This window comes from Callionymus lyra, chromosome 15, assembly GCF_982586985.1.
Source record: "Callionymus lyra chromosome 15, fCalLyr1.hap1.1, whole genome shotgun sequence".
NCBI lineage: Eukaryota > Metazoa > Chordata > Actinopteri > Syngnathiformes > Callionymidae > Callionymus > Callionymus lyra.
In genome coordinates, this window is record NC_141832.1 from 26,200,676 (window position 1) to 26,222,820 (window position 22,145).

Consider the following 22,145-nt stretch of genomic DNA (forward strand, 5'->3'; position numbering starts at 1 on the left):
GGTTGGTTATATCCTCTAGTCCCACCCCTCTGGTGTCTTTCCTTATCTTCGTATTTCGGCCTCAGTCTAGTTTTGACCACTCTGGTCGATAGTCCTCTCTGAAAACCGTTTCAACCTTGTGGTCCAGAGGACCCTAGGGGCAACGCCCTTCTCCTCGATTTTTAACTGCGACACACGCCAGAATATTACCAGACCCAAATTTCTCCCTTCAAACCTGTTACTCCAAGTGCACCAGATCTCAATTTTAACTGCGTCACACACTTCAGAATCAACTATTTTGATCTACCTTTGGGCCTGTAACTCGAACAAAGCCTTAATACAATTCCAACTTCGTCACACTGTCCAAACACAATGTTTTCCAAGTTCCAACCAATATTTTCAACACACTGACAACACACTCTATTTTTCCAGATTCTCTGGACCTCTTTCTACAGACAGGCTCACTATTTTTCTTCTTATCAACGCTCCCTTGAGTTATTCAACAAGTTTCAGCATTTCATCAGTGCAACATTTAACACACATTAACAGTACACACAACTTTATATGAACGATTATATACGTTGCTTTTTAATATTTTTGTAACAACAGATTATATACGTTGGTTATAATATTTTGGTTATTTATGGATTATATGCAGATCTGGTGAGAGGATTTGGAATTCTCTTATTTAGATAAGAGCTCCACACACACATTCACTCGCGCGTACAAACACTCATTCCTTCACTTTTTCTCCTCTTGCTTAAATTGGAGCTGTTCCAACATACACACAACAAACATATACTCATTTGTGCGCACACACTTTTTTCTGCTTTTTCTACGCAGCTTTTGGTTTATTATTAATAATTCAACATTTGATGTGAAATCGTCATCACATCCTTAATCGTCCCTATTTTCTACGACCGCGATTTACTGTTCCGGGTACCACAACCAACGCCGCTCAGCTGCCAAAAGTTTTATTACTTTTATCCAACTAGCTTCTTTGATTTCTATGACCCTTCTAGAGACAATAATACAACTGTCATATATCTATTTTAACCCAAACCTTATCAGCAGGCTCTGAATATCTTAAGCTTCCCTGACAGCCTCAGTTTAGTTATCATGGACTTACTCGGTACCCCTCTAGCACGTATCCACTGGTTTAAAACCGTTTTTTACCCTAACCACGGTCTGGCCTTTATTTCAACTGGCCCCAAGCTTGATCTAAAAAAGGTCACACAGACTATTTCACTGTGCCCTGTTTTCTACGTTGACCCCAGGAATTCACTCTTCCATCTCTAATGGTTCGTATTTTTTGTGGGGAGTTTAAAACAACTAATCAAAACACAGATCAGCAAGCCTTCACACTTCTTCGAGGCAAGACTCTTCTTGAAATCGAAAAGAGAATAATAAGTTGTGATTCAGACTCCTGGTCAGCGCTTTGTTGTCACTCTCCAGCAAGGTACCTCACCAACAGGGACGCCAATATATAGAAGAAGGAACCAAGAGGTTGTCGACTGGAAATGAGTGAACCCAGACCAGGTCAACGGGATGATGGATTTTATTAACTGTGGGTCGAAGCCCAGCAGATAATTCACAAGCAATCCGTACAAGCTTAGAGTCTCCCCATCATCATAGTTTCACAGCACACATTGACTTTATACAGTGCACAGTGGGGTCCGCCCTCCGGACACTCCTCGGCGTGACGATGTCTGGACACTCGGCCAAGGCGATTTCACAAGATGTTTTGCAATCTCATTATATAAGATTTTTGTCTCTCAGTGTGTGTGTATTTCTGGTTTCTCCAGTAGCTGGAAAAGTCATTAGGATGATGTCAGTGATCTTGGACCAATAACCCTTTACGCCACAACAGCACCTCCAGGGACCAGTGGAGGTCGCTCGCACGGCCGCGACAAAGTGTCTCAAAGTCGGGCAAGACCGCTTGAGTCGACCGCCAACTCGTTCCAGAGCACCTCTGGGGACCGGTGGAGGATGCTCACATGACCGCGACAAAGTGTCTGAAAGTCGGGCAAGTCCGCTCGAGTCCCCCGCCAACTCGTTCCGGGACACCTCCGGGGACCGGTGGAGGACACTCACATGACCGCGACAAAGTGTCTTTGTGACTTCAAATAATGGGTTTATTTAGCTACAAACATTAATTACCACCTGTGATAAACATAAGAATTACTTATTTTAAGCTGTTTTCAAAAGTTATGTTTAAAGTGAAATCTTGTCTCAAACTGATGTTTTCAGACTGAGAGAAAGACGTTTTCTAAGATGCTCTCGAGCTCTGGAGAACAGAAAAGAAGGGATATACAGAGCTCGGTGTCTAAAACTCCTCCAGCATTCTCAGCCTATAGCAGCTAAGATAAACAGTTAAGTTAGTTATAGGCTTTATCGAAAAGTAAGGTTTTAAGATCGTTTTTAAACATAGAGAGGGTGTCTGCCCTCAGGACTGAAGCCGGTAGTTGGTTCCACAGCAGAGGGGCTTGAAAATTGAAGGCCCTGGCTCCAAATCTACATTTAGAGATTTGTGGTATAACTAATAGATCAGAGTTTAAGGATCCTAATGTCCTAGAGGGTTGGTAAGTTTGGATTAAATCTTTAATGTATGTTAGTGCTAGACCATGTAAGGCTTTATAGGTTAGGAGAAGGATTTTCAATTGTTTTCTAAATTCTACAGGAAGCCAATGTAGGGAAGACAGCACAGGGGAAATGTGTTCGCGCCTCTTAGTCGTAGTCAGGACACGAGCTGCAGAGTTCTGAATGAGCTGAAGAGTTCTGAGAGACTTTTTAGAACATCCTGACAGAAGAGAGTTACAATAGTCCATCCTGGAGGTTACAAAAGCATGGATGAGCTTCTCAGCAGCATCTAAAGGAAGAAAGTGCCTGATTTTTTAAATGTTACGAAGGTGGAAGTAAGCATTCAGTGAGATTTGTTTTATGTGTGAGTTAAATGACAAGTCCTTGTCAAAGCATACACCCAGATTCTTTACAGTGGTGCTAGTAGCAGGAGAAGGTCCATTATGTAAAGATAGATCATTAATTAATGATTGTCTGAGATGTTGCGGACCAACTAGTAAAACCTCAGTTTTGTCCTAGTTCAGTAGGAGGAAGTTTTTGGTCATCCAGGACTTGATATCTGTAATACAGGACTGTAGTTGTGTTAGCTGATTTCTTTCATCTGGCTTCATGGACAAGTAGAGTTGGGTGTCATCAGCATAACAGCGAAAGTTTATAGAGTGTCTTCTGATCAAGTCCCCTAGTGGGAGCATATAGATTGTGAATAGTATTGGACCAAGAACAGAACCTTGTGGGACACCATAGCTGACCTTAGTGTGTGTCGATGAGAGGTGGTTGACATGTACATAGTGCGTTCTATCCGACAGGTAAGATTTAAACCAGTTAAGAGCAGTTCCACGTATGCCTATATGGTTTTCTAGCTTCTGTAAAAGGATTTGGTGGTCAACAATGTCAAATGCAGCACTGAGATCTAGAAGAACAAGAACTGAAACATGAACTTTGAAATGAAAACAAGATTAGAGATAGGCCTATAGTTGGAGAACCTCTGGATCAAGAGTGGGTTTTTTAAGCAGAGGTTTAATTACTGAAACTTAAAAAATCTGAGGCACATAGCCTGATGTCATTGACAAGTTAATAATGTCAAGTATGAAAGTGCTAAGTAAGGGGAACAGTTCTTTAAGTAGCCATGTGGGAATAGGATCAAGAAGACATGTTGTGGACTTTGAGGAGGAAACAACCCGGGACACCTGTCGAGGTCTCACCGGTAGAAAGGAGTCATAATATGTATCAGTCATAGTGTCTGTGTCCGATGAGGCTGCACCGGTTGTATTAGAAGAATCTAGCAGGTCTTGAATCTTTTCCTCTGATAGTTACAATTTTTTTTTAGCCATATTGGGAAGGGGTCCAGAGAACACTACGGAGTTCAACATTGTTTGTGCGTATGCACACACCAACTGAACGTTAACCTTGGTGACCTCCGAATGGCGTAATCGGATGTCTGTTCTGCCGACACTGGCTAGCTAACTGTTTAGCTACGACAGCACACAACCGGTTCTCTAGTTCAATGAGCTTCACCTCCAAGAGCAGGAAAGAACAGAGGAGGGAGAGGGAGAAGGAGGAGACATAGTGAGAGAAAAATTTGACGAATGCGCACACCGGGAAGTTTTTCAAACTTGTCCTCGGCCTGATTCGACTCTGGAGGATGTTGATCCAAAAATAAATGTAGTTGTTCACGGATGGTCCAGTAATAAGGCGAACAAAAAGAGAAACGATTGTTCTGCTTCGAGGAAGAGAGACTCGAGCTCTGGAGAACAGTGTTCAAACTTCAAATACAAGGTTTATTTAGCTACAGACATCAATTACCACCTGTGATAAACATAAGGAACACTTATTTGAAGTTGTTTTCAAAAGTTATGTTTAAAGTGAGATCTTCTCTGAAAGTGATGTATTCAGACTGAGATTTATTTGAAGTCCAAGCCAGCCACCTAGTGGGGGACCATGCCGCGTAGCCTGGTTCTTTTTTTTTTTTAAATCAACATTTCTCGATTTTTTAGCCACAATGCAAGCTTGTCAAGCCCCCTACTTGGTGCGTGAACCAAACTCCACCATGTCTTCTCCTTTGAATTTGACTGACAGGTCCACCAGAACGGTCTTGTAGATGCAGCCATGAGCGAAGCCCCTCTCCGACGAAGACTTCCTGACTATCTATTAAAAAAAGAGAAATTTAAATAAATAATATGGGGAGTTAAAAAGTTTTGAATAAAACCAGCAGATGGTCTTAGAATATGACCCTGAATCAGGTCATCAAGATGTTGCTGTAACTCTGGAAAAACAGTATTCAAACGTCAAATAAAGGGTTTGTAAGCTACAAACATCAATTACCACCTGTAATAAACACAAGAAACACTTATTTGAAGATGTTTTCAAAAGTTATGTTTAAAGTGAATTCTTGTCTCAAACTGATGTTTTCAGACTGAGAGAAATACGTTTTCTAAGATGCTCTCGAGCTCCGGAGAACAGTTGAATTTCACTTAAAAGTTGCAAAAATGTCGGCGGAGCACTCTTCTTTTCCCTTAGCCGAAGCTGGATTAGCATTAATTCAGAACCTCTTGCACCTCTCAGCAATTGTTAGACTCTAGCTCTATCCATACTCTGTTGGGGAAGTCCTACACGTCGAACCACTTTCACTAGTGACCAGTCGAGTCTTCTCAGGTAGTCAGAAAGTTTTTCCCTTGGTTGCTGCAACATGAGACGGAAAGCAAAATACAAATCTTCACCAGATTCAGCATCTCCGAATGCACTCTCTAGGGCCTCCAAGTAATCAAATGGACTTACATCTGGGCCTGAGTCTCTAACGACTCGAACAATCTCTAAAGCAGGCCCTTTCAAACAGTCTGTGTTTCTTTTCCTTATTTGAAAAGTCACTTTCTTCTACCATAGGTTTAACCTGCTCCAACCAGTGTTCATAAGGCTCTTTCCCCGGGGGTACAGGCAAAATACCAAAAAAATCCGTAAACGTCTATATCCACCACTTTCTTGCAATGGTTTTGTTGTTTTTTCCCAAAAATTTCCAACTGCTTGTAAAATGGACTCAGTAGTGCCAGGAGCAGAGTGTTCAACAGGAAACATGGTTTGAAGGTCATCAAGGGTTTTCCCTTCGGCCTGCAATAACCCGATAAATTTAGTGCTAAAATCACCAGGATTCTCTTCATCAATGCAAAATATCGGCCATGGTGCTTCTCCCTCACTAGGCCTCACCTCAGGAGGAACTTCAGCATGTGCTACAGATTCTCTGCATTCACACAAAACCATGAGTTTTTTCCACCTGAGATTAAACATTTGTCCTCTGACACGTACACAGCCTAAACATTTGATCGTCTGAAGTGTCTCTTCAATAACAGCTTCATCAACCGCACGAGGGGGTGTAGGGGGTGTGTGTGTTTACAGTAACAACGCGTGGTGTGGAGACATACAGACTGTTTATAAGCACTGTTCACCTGACGTGGAGTTTTTATTACTGAAATGCCGACCCTACTATCTACCGCGGGAGTTTACTGCTGTGTTTTTGTCCGCTGTTTACATCCCCCCACGGGCAAACTCTGATGCTGCACTCGGCACACTCCATGACGTCATCAGCGCGCTGGAGACGGCTCATCCCGACGCTGTCTTCATCACTGCTGGAGACTTTAACCAGTGCAACTTACGGACTGTATTCCCCAAATACCACCAGCATGTGAATATTCCCACCCGTGAAAAGAACACTCTGGACCATGTTTACAGCAACATTCGTGGTGGATACAGGGCTGCACCCCGCCCCCACTTTGGACACTCTGACCACATATCATTGTTTATGTACCCTGCCTACAGACAAAGACTAAAACAATCAAACCCAGCCATAAAAGACATCAAACTCTGGAACCCAGAAACCGAAAACATCCTGCAAGACTGTTTTGCTACGACAGACTGGGATGTTTTTAAAGCTGCAGCCACTCTGGAAGACTCCTCTGTCAGCGTACAGGACTACGCTGAGTATGTGACCGGGTACATCAGCACGTGTGTTGACAACATCGTCCCCACCATACATGTCAGGACATTCCCCAACCAGAAGCCCTGGGTGAACACTCAGGTACGAAGCATGCTGCGTGCTCGCTCCACTGCTTTTAAATCTGGCAACGAAGCTGAGTACAAAACTGCCAAGTACCAACTGAGACATGCCATCACAACAGCAAAGAGACAGTATCGAGAGAAGTTGGACAGCTTCTACTCCACTGCTGACTCTGGGCGGATGTGGAGGGGCTTGCAGCACATCACAGACTACAAGACCAGCACCAGCATCATCAGTTCTACGGACAACCTGCCAGACGACCTCAACGCTTTCTACACACGCTTTGAGGCCACAATCAACAACACCGGAACAAACACACACACCTGGACTGCCGTACCCCCCTCACCACCACCAAAAGTCTCTTCAGGACAGGTACACAAAGTACTGAAGAAAATCAACCCCCACAAGGCAGCAGGACCAGACAACATCCCTGGCCGTGCACTCAAAGCATGTGCCAACGAGCTGGCTGACGTCTTCACCTCCATATTCAACCTCTCCCTAAGCCAGAGCACCGTTCCCACCTGCTTCAAAACTACAACAATCGTCCCCCTCCCTAAGAAGAGCCCACCCACCTGCCTGAATGACTACAGACCAGTAGCGCTCACTCCAATCATCATGAAGTGTTTCGAGAGAGTGGTGCTGGCTCACATTCAGAGCAGCATCCCAGACTCACTGGACCCCCTGCAGTATGCTTATCGACCCAACAGGTCCACCACCGACGCCATCTCAGCTGTCCTCCACCATTCCCTTTCCCACCTGGAAAACAAAGAGTCCTATATCAGGATACTCTTTGTGGACTACAGCTCCGCCTTCAACACAGTGATCCCTTACAAACTGACCCACAAGATGTCCACACTTGGCATCCACCCTACCCTCTGCGACTGGCTCCTTGACTTCCTGACTGTCAGACCCCAGACTGTCAGGATTGGCAAGAGAACATCAACCAGCATCATCACAAACGTTGGCACTCCACAAGGATGTGTCCTCAGCCCCATCCTCTACACCCTGTTCACACATGACTGTGTCGCCTCCCACAAAGACAACACCGTCCTAAAGTTTGCTGACGACACCGCAGTGATAGGATGCATCACCGCGGCGAACGAAGCGGCCTACAGGACAGAGGTGGACAGTCTGGTTTCCTGGTGTGAGGACAACAACCTCACCCTCAACACAGACAAGACAAAGGAGATGATAGTGGACATGAGGAAGGAGAGGAGACCTCACCAACCACTGTTTATCCGGGATCTTGAAGTGGAGCGGGTGAGCAGCTTTAAGTACCTCGGGGTCCACATCACTGAGGACTTAACGTGGGCCACCAACACAACACAGCTGGTCAAGAAGGCACAGCAACGGCTGTACTTTCTGAGGAGGCTGAGGAAGTTTGGCATGTCGACAAAGATCCTCAGAAACTTCTACAGCTGTGTCGTGGAGAGCAGTCTGACCAACTGCATCACTGCGTGGTACGGCAGCTCTACGGCCATGGACCGCAAACGTCTGCAGAGAGTGGTTAAGACAGCGGAGAGGATCACCAGGTCTCCACTGCCCTCTCTGCACAGCATCTACCACCACAGAGTCCACAGGAGAGCTGCCACCATCATCAAGGACAGTTCCCACCCACAACATGGACTGTTTACACTCCTGCCCTCGGGACGCAGGTACAGGAGTGCAAAATGCAGGACCACACGCCTGAGAAACTCTTTCTACCCCACTGCAATAAGAATCATGAACAGTTGAACACTGCACTGTTGTCACTTTAAATCCATCTCATGTACAGTTCCCCTCCCTTTCTTATATTATTATTATTATTATTTTTTTTTTTTATTTTATTTTTTATTGTTATTTCATCTTGACTTTTTTGCTATGTATATTTATATTTATTTTTATTTTTTTGTTACGCCGATATTTGTGGAGGGACGGCAAAGAAAGAATTTCATTGCATAGGGAAACGTGTTTCTCGATGTATATGACAATAAACACTTTGAATCTTTGAATCTTTGAATCTTGAGGGATCAGTATTAACACACTATGGGATTCATTTAAACCCTCCCTTTGACACCAGTTTAAGAGTTTGGTAGTTAAATCGGCAAGTAATTCCATTATTGCAAAAAATAATTTACAAATCACAAATGTGAAACGACTTGGCTATCAACAATTCAAAAATAACTTTCAAACTAAATAGGCTCCCAGCAGTGCCTTCACTTTATGTAGCGATCCTGCTCTACCGAGTAGACTGCAGGACCCCGAATTCGCCAATTTAGTTTAGTTCAAATAATTAAATGATACAAGTTTCACAAATGGTTAAAACAAAACACATTTACTTATTATATTCAACGGTAAACAAACCCCACAATCAATTTAAACCAAAAATGTCACTTGAAAAAGGAGTCCAAACTCAAAATAGTGACCTGATGGTACCTGAGCGTCTGGTTGATCGGCGCGGGTTCCGTGCTCGAGGGGACTGGAACTGGTGAGTTAGCATAGCCAGCTAACCGGCTTCAGATGCTGTCGGCGATCAGCTGTGCGATGTCAACATGTAGTTGCGCGAGTTGCGCAACGCCGTCAAACTCTTTAACTCCGAGCTGGAGTAGCGCATGAGACGCTGTGTCTTTGATTGTCGGGCTGACGACACAATCTCCAAGGCTTGATGCGGTTGTTCACACACTTCGATCTCCGTTGTCCTCCATCTAGAAAACTCCTTCTGTCACGCTGTAAAGCGTCGTTTAAAAAGTTCCAGTCTCCTCCTATTCCCTGCCCAGTGTCACTCAAAAACGCGGGAACATGATGAGCACAGCTGTTAATCATGGAATCACCAGCTGTCAATCAAGCCATTAACGAAAATAAATATTCAATGATTAGTTAAAGTGTTCATCATTGGAATATTATACATTTTAATTAATCACCACACAAAGCACATCACTGTGTAAACAGTGGGTTACACACACATATATATATATATATATATATATATATATATATATATATATATATATATATATATTTTAATATTGGAGTTTTGAAGAGGCAAAATAAAATAAAAATAAAATGAAAAATTATTTTAATGTTGAAGTTTTGAAGAGGTAAAAAAAATATGACATCTGAGTTTTGAAGAGGTAAAAAAATGAAATATGGAAGTTTTGAAGTGGTAAATACATATATATATATATATATATATTTTAATGTGAGTTTTGAAGAGGTAAAAAAAAATTACAATAAAAAAATCTTTTATTGTTGGAGTTTTAAAGAAAGGTAAAAAATAAAAATGTTTTAATGTTGTAGTTTTGAAGAGGTAAAAAATATTTATATTTTAATGTTGTAGTTTTGAAAAGGTAAAAAAAAAGAAAAAAAAAAGAATATTTTAATGTAAGTAAGTTAGTAAGTAAGTAAGTAATTTTTATTTGTATAGCGCTTTTCTATACCAGGGTCACAAAGCGCTTAAACAATTAAAACAATATTCAATAAAGTATATACTTTAAAGGGCAAGATAAAACTGATAACCAACAGGAGGAAAATCAAGGAAAAGCCTGAACAAATAAAAACGTCTTAAGATGTTTCTTGAAGGAGTCAATAGACTCCATCAAGCGCAAAGAGAGAGGAAGATCGTTCCAAAGCTTAGGAGCAACAGCCTGGAAGGATTTCTCTCCTCTGGTCCTGAACCCTGTGCGTGGAACCATCAATAGATTCTGATCCACAGACCTCAGTTTCTTTCCTAAGTTTAGAGATTTTTCTCAGTTGAAGGAAACAGTTTCTGGTAAGTTTTCTGCAGTGTTGAACACGAGACATGTCTTTATCAAATACAACACCCAGGTTTCTCAGGCTCAGTTTGACAGAATGACCTAAGTCACCAATGTACTGACTCAACCCTGGAAGCTTATCATCAGGAGCAATCACCAGAGTTTCAGTTTTGTCCACATTTAGCTGTTTTCACTCAGCCATTGTTTGATTTCTAGCAAACAATTGACTAAACTGTTCAGCCTCTGGGGCTCAGTTGGATCAAAAGAGCAGTAGAGCTGGATGTCATCAGCAAAATGTGATAAGAAACATAAGGAAATCACTGAATGATTTTACCGAGGGGAATCAAAGCAACAGCAAAAACAATAAAGGACCCAGAACAGAACCTCGAGGGACTCCACAAATCAGATCTGCCGATTCAGACCTCATTTGATCGGCAGATACACTAAAACTGCGCCCAGAAAGGTATGATGAGAGCCATTCTAACACAGACCCAGACAGTCCCACTTCATCAACTGTGTGTCAAATGCTGAGGACAGATCGAAAAGAACCAGAACAGTGAATTTACCCGAGTCAGCCGACATCATGATGTCACTGGACACCTTCAGTAAAGCTGTCTCCGTAGAGTGATGTTTACGGAAGCCAGACTGAAACTTCTCATGGATGTCGCTCTGATCCAGGAACAATGACAGCTGCTCAGACACCACCTTCTCCTAGATCTTGGACAAGAAAGGGATCTTAGAAATAGGCCTGAAATTACTGAGGTCAGTAGGATCTTAGCCTGGCTTTTTGAGCAGAGGCTCTAAAATGGCATGTTTAAATGCATTGGGAAAAAACCCCTGTGGAAAGGGAGAGGTTCACCATATTGGTAACCCAGGGGCCAATTACATCAAATACTTTGATAAAAAGCCTACAAGGAAAGACGTCATCTGAGCAAGAGGAGGGTTTCATCTTCTTCACTAGTGCGAAATATCACCCAAAGATACAGCAGTGAAGGAAGATCAAGAGGAGGAGAGGGGCTCAGAGACAGTAGGGGTTCCAAAGAAAGGGGGAGAGATTTTCTCTTTGATCAATTTAATTTTGTCAATGAAAAATCTCAACAATGCATTGCTGTCAGCCTCACAGAAGACAGGTGTGATTTGAGGAGCAGGAGACACGAGAGAATTAATAGTGTCAAACAACATTTTGGGGTTTTTCTTATTTGCTGCTACCAGTTTTCTGATGTAATCAGATCTAGCAGTTTCTACCATCTCATTGTAAGAAGACATCAGATCCCTGAGGTGAAGTCTGTGCATCTCAAGTTTAGTGGACTTCCAGAGACGCTCAGTTTTTCGACAAAGTCTCTTCAGACTCAGGAGATCTTCATTTGTCCAAGGGCACTGTTTTTTCTGAATTTTCAAGTTTGATTTAACAGGTGCCACTTGATCCAGTATTTCAACACAATGATTAATGAAACATTGAATCAAACTGTCCACGTTTGGGCAGGCATCAAAGGAAAGAGGGTCAAACATAGCAGAAAAACTGTCTGCAGTATCGGTTGAGATGACACGTCTCTGAGATCTAACTTTCAAAGGCTTAGGTTCAGGGATGAAGTCCAGGTTAAACAAGACAAGAGAATGATCACTCAGATGGACATCACATACAGATACATTAGAAATGTCCAGGCCAAGAGTAAAAACTAAGTCTAAAGTGTGGCCTTTTTGATGAGTGGGTTCAGAAACATTAAAAGGCTTCTGTTAAAGTTAAAAGTTCTTTAGCAGAGCAAGATGTGATGTCATCAACATGAAGATTAAAGTCTCCAAACACAAGAACAGATTCCATTTGAATAATGGAAGATAAGAAGTCACTAAAGTCTTTCAAGAACACAGCTGCAGGACCAGGCGGGCGGTAGATCGACACACAATAGAAAGGTCTTGTAGAACCAACCAAGATCATCTAAGACTCAAACGAAGTGAATTCCTGTGTCTGAATCACTTTGCAAGAACAACTCTCCCTAAAGACTGTAGCAAGACCTCCCCAACGACCAGAGAGGCGAGGCTTCCCCAGGACACCGCTCCCTACTGGACAGAGTTCATTCAGATGAATAAACTCTTCCTCTCTCTGCCAAGTCTCAGAAAGACATAATAAATCCAAATTAACTCTTGTGAAAAGATCATTAAGAATAAAGGATTTATTAGTAATGGAACAAACATTCAGAAGTCCTACATTCAGCACCAATGATGTCACTGATGACACTGCGTCACTGACAGGCGCGCAGAGCGGGATCTTTTGAAGAGAACAGCAGCGGTCAACTTGGTAGTAAAAGCCGAATTAAAGACAGAAAATGAAAAAATCTTACCACCTCTCATTGAGGTCTGGGAAGACAACAGTGCCGACATGTCGTCACACACTTCAGTGAGAGGAACGTCGATCAAACATCGATGACGTCCGATCGCGACAGCGCGTCTCATCCTGACCTGAACCCCAGACCGACTCGAACGCTTGTGAAAATCGCCCGATACCCGAGAGATCAAACGATATTGCACAGAGTCCAAGTCGATCAGAAGCGATGAAGGAAACACGCTAACGGGGCGTTGGTAACTGTTGAAAAGAGCCTCACGATCATAGATCCGAGATGCTTGAGACATATCTTTAGTGATATAAACATAATATCCAGACAACTAGTCGTTAAAATGACTGTTTTGGTTATTGCAAGAGCTCACGTTCAAGCAGGCCGATCAAAGGCTTACCGGAAGTAGTGTGAGTTTTGAAGAGGTAAAATAAAAAATATATATTATTTTTTAATGTTGGAGTTTTAAAGAGGTAAAATAAAAAGAAAAAAAAAAAGATTATTTTAACGTTGGAGTTTTGTAGAGGTAAAAAACAAACAAAAAAACCCTTAATTGTTGTAGTTTTGAAGAGGAAAAAACAAACAAACAAAAAAAAAATGTAATGTTTTAGTTTTTAAGAGGTAAAAAAAAAATTATATTTCAATGTCTGAGTTTTGAAGAGGTTATAAATAAATAAATAATAATAATTAATGTTGGAGTTTTGAAGAGGAAGAAATTAACAAAAAAATCTTTTAATGTTGGAGTTTTGAAAAGGTAAAAAAATAAAAATAAATTAATGTTGGAGTTTTGAAGAGGTAAAAAATAGAAATCTTTTAATGTTGGAGTTTTGAAGAGGTAAATAAAATATATATAATAATAATGTTGGAGTTTTGATGAGGTAAAAAAAAAAGAAAAAAAAAAAAAAAAGTTGGAGTTTTGAAGACGTAAAAAAAATAAATCTTTTAATGTTGGAGTTTTGAAGAGGTAAAAGAAAAAAAAACCCTTTAATGTTGGAGTTTTGAAGAGGTACAAAAAAAGAAATCTTTTAATGTTGGAGTTTTGAAGAGGTAAAATAAAAAAAAATAAAAAAAAATGTTGGAGTTTTGAAGAGGTAAAAATAATAATAATAATAATGTTGGAGTTTTGATGAGGTAAAAAGAAAGAAATATTTTAATGTTGGAGTTTTGAAGAGGTAAAAAAAAAATAATAATAATGTTGGAGTTTTGAAGAGGTAAAAAAAAAAAAATATATATATTTTTGGAGTTTTGAAGAGGTAGAAAAAAACAACTTTTAATGTTGGAGTTTTGAAGAGGTAAAAAAGAGAAATATTTTAATGTTGGAGTTTTGATGAGGTAAAAAATAAATAAAAATAAATAAATAAATGTTGGAGTTTTGAAGACGTAAAAAATAAATAAATAAATAATGTTGGATTTTTGAAGAAATTAAAAAATAATGTTGGAGTTTTGAAGAGGTAAAAAAAAAAAAGTAATGTTGGAGTTTTGAAGAGGTAAAAAAAAGAAATCTTTTAATGTTGGAGTTTTGAAGAGGCAAAAAAAAACAAAAATTAATGTTGGAGTTTTGAAGAGGTAAAAAAATAATAATATGGATTGGAGTGTTGAAGAAGTAAAATAATGAATAAAAAAAAATGTTGGAGTTTTGAAGACGTAAAAAAAAATAAAAAATTAATGTTGGATTTTTGAAGAAATAAAAAAATAATGTTGGAGTTTTGAAGAGGTAAAAAAAAAAAATTAATGTTGGAGTTTTGAAGAGGTAAAAAAGAAAGAAATCCTTTAATGTTGGAGTTTTGAAGAGGTAAAAGAGAAAGATATCCCTTAATGTTGGAGTTTTGAAGAGGTAAAAAAAAAAAAATTATGTTGGAGTTTTGAAGAGGTAAAAAAAATAATAATAATGTTGGAGTTTTGAAGAGGTAAAAAAAATAAAATAATGTTGGAGTTTTGAAGAGATAAAAAAAATAATAAAAATGTTGGAGTTTTGAAGAGGTAAAAAAAAAATCTTTTAATGTTGGAGCTTTGAAGAGGTAAAAAAGAAAGAAATATTTTAATGTTGGAGTTTTGAAGAGGTAAAAAAGAAATAAATTCTTTAATGTTTCAGTTTTGAAGAGGTAAAAAAAAAAAAAAATGTTGGAGTTTTGAAGAGGTAAAAAAAAAAAAAAATGTTGGAGTTTTGAAGAGGTAAAAAAGAAAGAAATCCTTTAATGTTGGAGTTTTGAAGAGGTAAAAAAGAAAGAAATCCTTTAATGTTGGAGTTTTGAAGAGGTAAAAGAGAAATAAATCCTTTAATGTTGGAGTTTTGAAGAGGTAAAAGAGAAAGAAATCCTTTAATGTTGGAGTTTTGAAGAGGTAAAAAAGAAAGTTATCCTTTAATGTTGGAGTTTTGAAGAGGTAAAAAAGAAAGAAATCCTTTAATGTTGGAGTTTTGAAGAGATAAAAGAGAAATAAATCCTTTAATGTTGGAGTTTTGAAGAGGTAAAAAAAATAAAATAAAATAAATGTTGGAGTTTTGAAGAGGTAAAAAAAGAAAGAAATCTTTTAATGTTGGAGTTTTGAAGAGGTAAAAAAAAAAAATGTTGGAGATTTGAAGAGGTAAAAAAAAAAAAAATGTTGGAGTTTTGAAGAGGTAAAAAAAAAAAAAAGGTTGGAGTTTTGAAGAGGTAAAAAAGAAAGAAATCCTTTAATGTTGGAGTTTTGAAGAGGTAAAAGAGAAATAAATCCTTTAATGTTGGAGTTTTGAAGAGGTAAAAGAGAAATAAATCCTTTAATGTTGGAGTTTTGAAGAGGTAAAAGAGAAAGAAATCCTTTAATGTTGGAGTTTTGAAGAGGTAAAAGAGAAATAAATCCTTTAATGTTGGAGTTTTGAAGAGGTAAAAGAGAAAGAAATCCTTTAATGTTGGAGTTTTGAAGATGTAAAAAAGAAAGAAATCCTTTAATGTTGGAGTTTTGAAGAGGTAAAATAGAAAGAAATCCTTTAATGTTGGAGTTTTGAAGAGGTAAAAAAAATAAAATAAAATAAATGTTGGAGTTTTGAAGAGGTAAAAAAAGAAAGAAATCTTTTAATGTTGGAGTTTTGAAGAGGTAAAAAAAAAAAATGTTGGAGATTTGAAGAGGTAAAAAAAAAAAAAAATGTTGGAGTTTTGAAGAGGTAAAAAAAAAAAAAAGGTTGGAGTTTTGAAGAGGTAAAAAAGAAAGAAATCCTTTAATGTTGGAGTTTTGAAGAGGTAAAAGAGAAATAAATCCTTTAATGTTGGAGTTTTGAAGAGGTAAAAGAGAAATAAATCCTTTAATGTTGGAGTTTTGAAGAGGTAAAAAAAATAAAATAATGTTGGAGTTTTGAAGAGATAAAAAAAATAATAAAAATGTTGGAGTTTTGAAGAGGTAAAAAAAAAATCTTTTAATGTTGGAGCTTTGAAGAGGTAAAAAAGAAAGAAATATTTTAATGTTGGAGTTTTGAAGAGGTAAAAAAGAAATAAATTCTTTAATGTTTCAGTTTTGAAGAGGTAAAAAAAAAAAAAAATGTTGGAGTTTTGAAGAGGTAAAAAAAAAAAAAAATGTTGGAGTTTTGAAGAGGTAAAAAAGAAAGAAATCCTTTAATGTTGGAGTTTTGAAGAGGTAAAAAAGAAAGAAATCCTTTAATGTTGGAGTTTTGAAGAGGTAAAAGAGAAATAAATCCTTTAATGTTGGAGTTTTGAAGAGGTAAAAGAGAAAGAAATCCTTTAATGTTGGAGTTTTGAAGAGGTAAAAAAGAAAGTTATCCTTTAATGTTGGAGTTTTGAAGAGGTAAAAAAGAAAGAAATCCTTTAATGTTGGAGTTTTGAAGAGATAAAAGAGAAATAAATCCTTTAATGTTGGAGTTTTGAAGAGGTAAAAGAGAAATAAATCCTTTAGTGTTGGAGTTTTGAAGAGGTAAAAGAGAAAGAAATCCTTTAATGTTGGAGTTTTGAAGATGTAAAAAAGAAAGAAATCCTTTAATGTTGGAGTTTTGAAGAGGTAAAATAGAAAGAAATCCTTTAATGTTGGAGTTTTGAAGAGGTAAAAAAAATAAAATAAAATAAATGTTGGAGTTTTGAAGAGGTAAAAAAAGAAAGAAATCTTTTAATGTTGGAGTTTTGAAGAGGTAAAAAAAAAAAATGTTGGAGATTTGAAGAGGTAAAAAAAAAAAAAAATGTTGGAGTTTTGAAGAGGTAAAAAAAAAAAAAAGGTTGGAGTTTTGAAGAGGTAAAAAAGAAAGAAATCCTTTAATGTTGGAGTTTTGAAGAGGTAAAAGAGAAATAAATCCTTTAATGTTGGAGTTTTGAAGAGGTAAAAGAGAAATAAATCCTTTAATGTTGGAGTTTTGAAGAGGTAAAAGAGAAAGAAATCCTTTAATGTTGGAGTTTTGAAGATGTAAAAAAGAAAGAAATCCTTTAATGTTGGAGTTTTGAAGAGGTAAAAAAGAAATAAATTCTTTAATGTTTCAGTTTTGAAGAGGTAAAAAAAAAAAAAAATGTTGGAGTTTTGAAGAGGTAAAAAAAAAAAAAAATGTTGGAGTTTTGAAGAGGTAAAAAAGAAAGAAATCCTTTAATGTTGGAGTTTTGAAGAGGTAAAAAAGAAAGAAATCCTTTAATGTTGGAGTTTTGAAGAGGTAAAAGAGAAATAAATCCTTTAATGTTGGAGTTTTGAAGAGGTAAAAGAGAAAGAAATCCTTTAATGTTGGAGTTTTGAAGAGGTAAAAAAGAAAGTTATCCTTTAATGTTGGAGTTTTGAAGAGGTAAAAAAGAAAGAAATCCTTTAATGTTGGAGTTTTGAAGAGATAAAAGAGAAATAAATCCTTTAATGTTGGAGTTTTGAAGAGGTAAAAGAGAAATAAATCCTTTAATGTTGGAGTTTTGAAGAGGTAAAAGAGAAAGAAATCCTTTAATGTTGGAGTTTTGAAGATGTAAAAAAGAAAGAAATCCTTTAATGTTGGAGTTTTGAAGAGGTAAAATAGAAAGAAATCCTTTAATGTTGGAGTTTTGAAGAGGTAAAAAAAATAAAATAAAATAAATGTTGGAGTTTTGAAGAGGTAAAAAAAGAAAGAAATCTTTTAATGTTGGAGTTTTGAAGAGGTAAAAAAAAAAAATGTTGGAGATTTGAAGAGGTAAAAAAAAAAAAAAATGTTGGAGTTTTGAAGAGGTAAAAAAAAAAAAAAGGTTGGAGTTTTGAAGAGGTAAAAAAGAAAGAAATCCTTTAATGTTGGAGTTTTGAAGAGGTAAAAGAGAAATAAATCCTTTAATGTTGGAGTTTTGAAGAGGTAAAAGAGAAATAAATCCTTTAATGTTGGAGTTTTGAAGAGGTAAAAGAGAAAGAAATCCTTTAATGTTGGAGTTTTGAAGAGGTTAAAAGAAAAAAAAGAAAAATGTTGGAGTTTTGAAGAGGTAAAAAAAAATAAAAAAATAATGTTGGAGTTTTGAAGTAAAAAATAAAAAAATAAAAAAATGGAGTTTTGAAGATGTAGAAAAAGAAAGAAATCTTTTAATGTTGGAGTTTTGAAGACGTTAAAAGAAAAAAATAAATAATGTTGGAGTTTTGAAGAGGTAAAAAAGAAATAAATCCTTTAATGTTGGAGTTTTGAAGGGGTAAAAAAAAAAAAATCTGAGTTTTGAAGACGTAATAAAAAAAAAAATTAATGTTGGAGTTTTGAAGAGGTTAAAAAAAATAATAATAATGTTGGAGTTTTGAAGAGGTACAAAAAATAAAAAAAATAATAATAATGTTGGAGTTTTGAAGAGGTAAAAAAAATAAAATAATGTTGGAGTTTTGAAGAGATAAAAAAAATAATAAAAATGTTGGAGTTTTGAAGAGGTAAAAAATTTTTTTTTTAATGTTGGAGCTTTGAAGAGGTAAAAAAGAAAGAAATATTTTAACGTTGGAGTTTTGAAGAGGTAAAAAAGAAATAAATTCTTTAATGTTTCAGTTTTGAAGGGGTAAAAAAAGAAAAAATGTTGGAGTTTTGAAGAGGTAAAAAAAAAAAAAAAAATGTTGGAGTTTTGAAGAGGTAAAAAAAAAAAATGTTGGAGTTTTGAAGAGGTAAAAAAAAAAAAATGTTGGAGTTTTGAAGAGGTAAAAAAAAAAAAAAAAAATGTTGGAGTTTTGAAGAGGTAAAAAAAAAAAAAATGTTGGAGTTTTGAAGAGGTAAAAAAGAAAGAAATCCGTTAATGTTGGAGTTTTGAAGAGGTAAAAGAGAAAGAAATCCCTTAATGTTGGAGTTTTGAAGAGGTAAAAAAAAAAGAAAAAAATAATGTTGGAGTTTTTAAGAGGTAAAAAAATAATCTTTTAATGTTGGAGCTTTGAAGAGGTAAAAAAGAAAGAAATCTTTTAGTGTTGGTGTTTTGAAGAGGTAAAAAAAAAAAAAAAAAAGTTTAATGTTGGAGTGTTGAAGAGGCAAAAAAAAAAAAATGAATGTTGGAGTTTTGAAGAGGTAAAAGAGAAAGAAATCCCTTAATGTTGGAGTTTTGAAGACGTAATAAAAAAAAAATTAATGTTGGAGTTTTGAAAAGATTAAAAAAAAAAATAATAATGTTGGAGTTTTGAAGAGGTAAAAAAAAAAAAAATAATAATAATAATGTTGGAGTTTTAAAGAGGTAAAAAAAATTAAATAATGTTGGAGTTTTGAAGAGATAAAAAAAATAATAAAAATGTTGGAGTTTTGAAGAGGTAAAAAAGAAAGAAATCCTTTAAGGTTGGAGTTTTGAAGAGGTAAAAGAGAAAGAAATCCCTTAATGTTGGAGTTTTGAAGACGTAATAAAAAAAAAATTAATGTTGGAGTTTTGAAAAGATTAAAAAAAATAATAATAATGTTGGAGTTTTGAAGAGGTAAAAAAAAAAAAAATAATAATAATAATGTTGGAGTTTTGAAGAGGTAAAAAAAATTAAATAATGTTGGAGTTTTGAAGAGATAAAAAAAATAATAAAAATGTTGGAGTTTTGAAGAGGTAAAAAAAAAAAAAAAATGTTGGAGTTTTGAAGAGGTAAAAAAAAAAAAATGTTGGAGTTTTGAAGAGGTAAAAAAAAAAAAAATGTTGGAGTTTTGAAGAGGTAAAAAAAAAAAAAAAAAATGTTGGAGTTTTGAAGAGGTAAAAAAAAAAAAATGTTGGAGTTTTGAAGAGGTAAAAAAGAAAGAAATCCTTTAATGTTGGAGTTTTGAAGAGGTAAAAGAGAAAGAAATCCCTTAATGTTGGAGTTTTGAAGAGGTAAAAAAAAAAGAAAAAAATAATGTTGGAGTTTTTAAGAGGTAAAAAAATAATCTTTTAATGTTGGAGCTTTGAAGAGGTAAAAAAGAAAGAAATCTTTTAGTGTTGGTGTTTTGAAGAGGTAAAAAAAAAAAAAAAAACGTTTAATGTTGGAGTGTTGAAGAGGCAAAAAAAAAATAATTAATGTTGGAGTTTTGAAGAGGTAAAAAATAAAGAAATCCTTTAAGGTTGGAGTTTTGAAGAGGTAAAAGAGAAAGAAATCCCTTAATGTTGGAGTTTTGAAGACGTAATAAAAAAAAAATTAATGTTGGAGTTTTGAAGAGGTTAAAAAAAATAATAATAATGTTGGAGTTTTGAAGAGGTAAAAAAAAAAAAATAACAATAATAATGTTGGAGTTTTGAAGAGGTAAAAAAAATTAAATAATGTTGGAGTTTTGAAGAGATAAAAAAAAAAAAAAAAATGTTGGAGTTTTGAAGAGGTAAAAAAAAAATCTTTTAATGTTGGAGCTTTGAAGAGGTAAAAAAGAAATAAATTCTTTAATGTTTCAGTTTTGAAGAGGTAAAAAAAAAAAAAAAATGTTGGAGTTTTGAAGAGGTAAAAAAGAAAGAAATCCTTTAATGTTGGAGTTTTGAAGAGGTAAAAAAGAAAGAAATCCTTTAATGTTGGAGTTTTGAAGAGGTAAAAGAGAAATAAATCCTTTAATGTTGGAGTTTTGAAGAGGTAAAAGAGAAATAAATCCTTTAATGTTGGAGTTTTGAAGAGGTAAAAGATAAAGAAATCCTTTAATGTTGGAGTTCTGAAGATGTAAAAAAGAAAGAAATCCTTTAATGTTGGAGTTTTGAAGAGGTAAAATAGAAAGAAATCCTTTAATGTTGGAGTTTTGAAGAGGTAAAAAAAATAAAATAAAATAAATGTTGGAGTTTTGAAGAGGTAAAAAAAGAAAGAAATCTTTTAATGTTGGAGTTTTGAAGAGGTTAAAAGAAAAAAAAGAAAAATGTTGGAGTTTTGAAGAGGTAAAAAAAAAAAAATTAATGTTGGAGTTTTGAAGAGGTAAAAAATAAAGAAATCCTTTAAGGTTGGAGTTTTGAAGAGGTAAAAGAGAAAGAAATCCCTTAATGTTGGAGTTTTGAAGACGTAATAAAAAAAAAATTAATGTTGGAGTTTTGTAGAGGTTAAAAAAAATAATAATAATGTTGGAGTTTTGAAGAGGTAAAAAAAAAAAAATAATAATAATAATGTTGGAGTTTTGAAGAGGTAAAAAAAATTAAATAATGTTGGAGTTTTGAAGAGATAAAAAAAATAATAAAAATGTTGGAGTTTTGAAGAGGTAAAAAAAAAATCTTTTAATGTTGGAGCTTTGAAGAGGTAAAAAAGAAATAAATTCTTTAATGTTTCAGTTTTGAAGAGGTAAAAAAAAAAAAAAAATGTTGGAGTTTTGAAGAGGTAAAAAAGAAAGAAATCCTTTAATGTTGGAGTTTTGAAGAGGTAAAAAAGAAAGAAATCCTTTAATGTTGGAGTTTTGAAGAGGTAAAAGAGAAATAAATCCTTTAATGTTGGAGTTTTGAAGAGGTAAAAGAGAAATAAATCCTTTAATGTTGGAGTTTTGAAGAGGTAAAAGATAAAGAAATCCTTTAATGTTGGAGTTCTGAAGATGTAAAAAAGAAAGAAATCCTTTAATGTTGGAGTTTTGAAGAGGTAAAATAGAAAGAAATCCTTTAATGTTGGAGTTTTGAAGAGGTAAAAAAAATAAAATAAAATAAATGTTGGAGTTTTGAAGAGGTAAAAAAAGAAAGAAATCTTTTAATGTTGGAGTTTTGAAGAGGTTAAAAGAAAAAAAAGAAAAATGTTGGAGTTTTGAAGAGGTAAAAAAAAAATAATAATAATGTTGGAGTTTTGAAGAGGTAAAAAAAATAAAATAAAATAAATGTTGGAGTTTTGAAGAGGTAAAAAAAGAAAGAAATCTTTTAATGTTGGAGTTTTGAAGAGGTTAAAAGAAAAAAAAGAAAAATGTTGGAGTTTTGAAGAGGTAAAAAAAAATAATAATAATAATGTTGGAGTTTTAAAGAGGTAAAAAAGAAATAAATCCTTTAATGTTGGAGTTTTGAAGAGGTAAAAAAAAAAGATGTTGGAGATTTGAAGAGGTAAAAAAAAAAAAAAATGTTGGAGTTTTGAAGAGGTAAAAAAAAAAAAAAGGTTGGAGTTTTGAAGAGGTAAAAAAGAAAGAAATCCTTTAATGTTGGAGTTTTGAAGAGGTAAAAGAGAAATAAATCCTTTAAT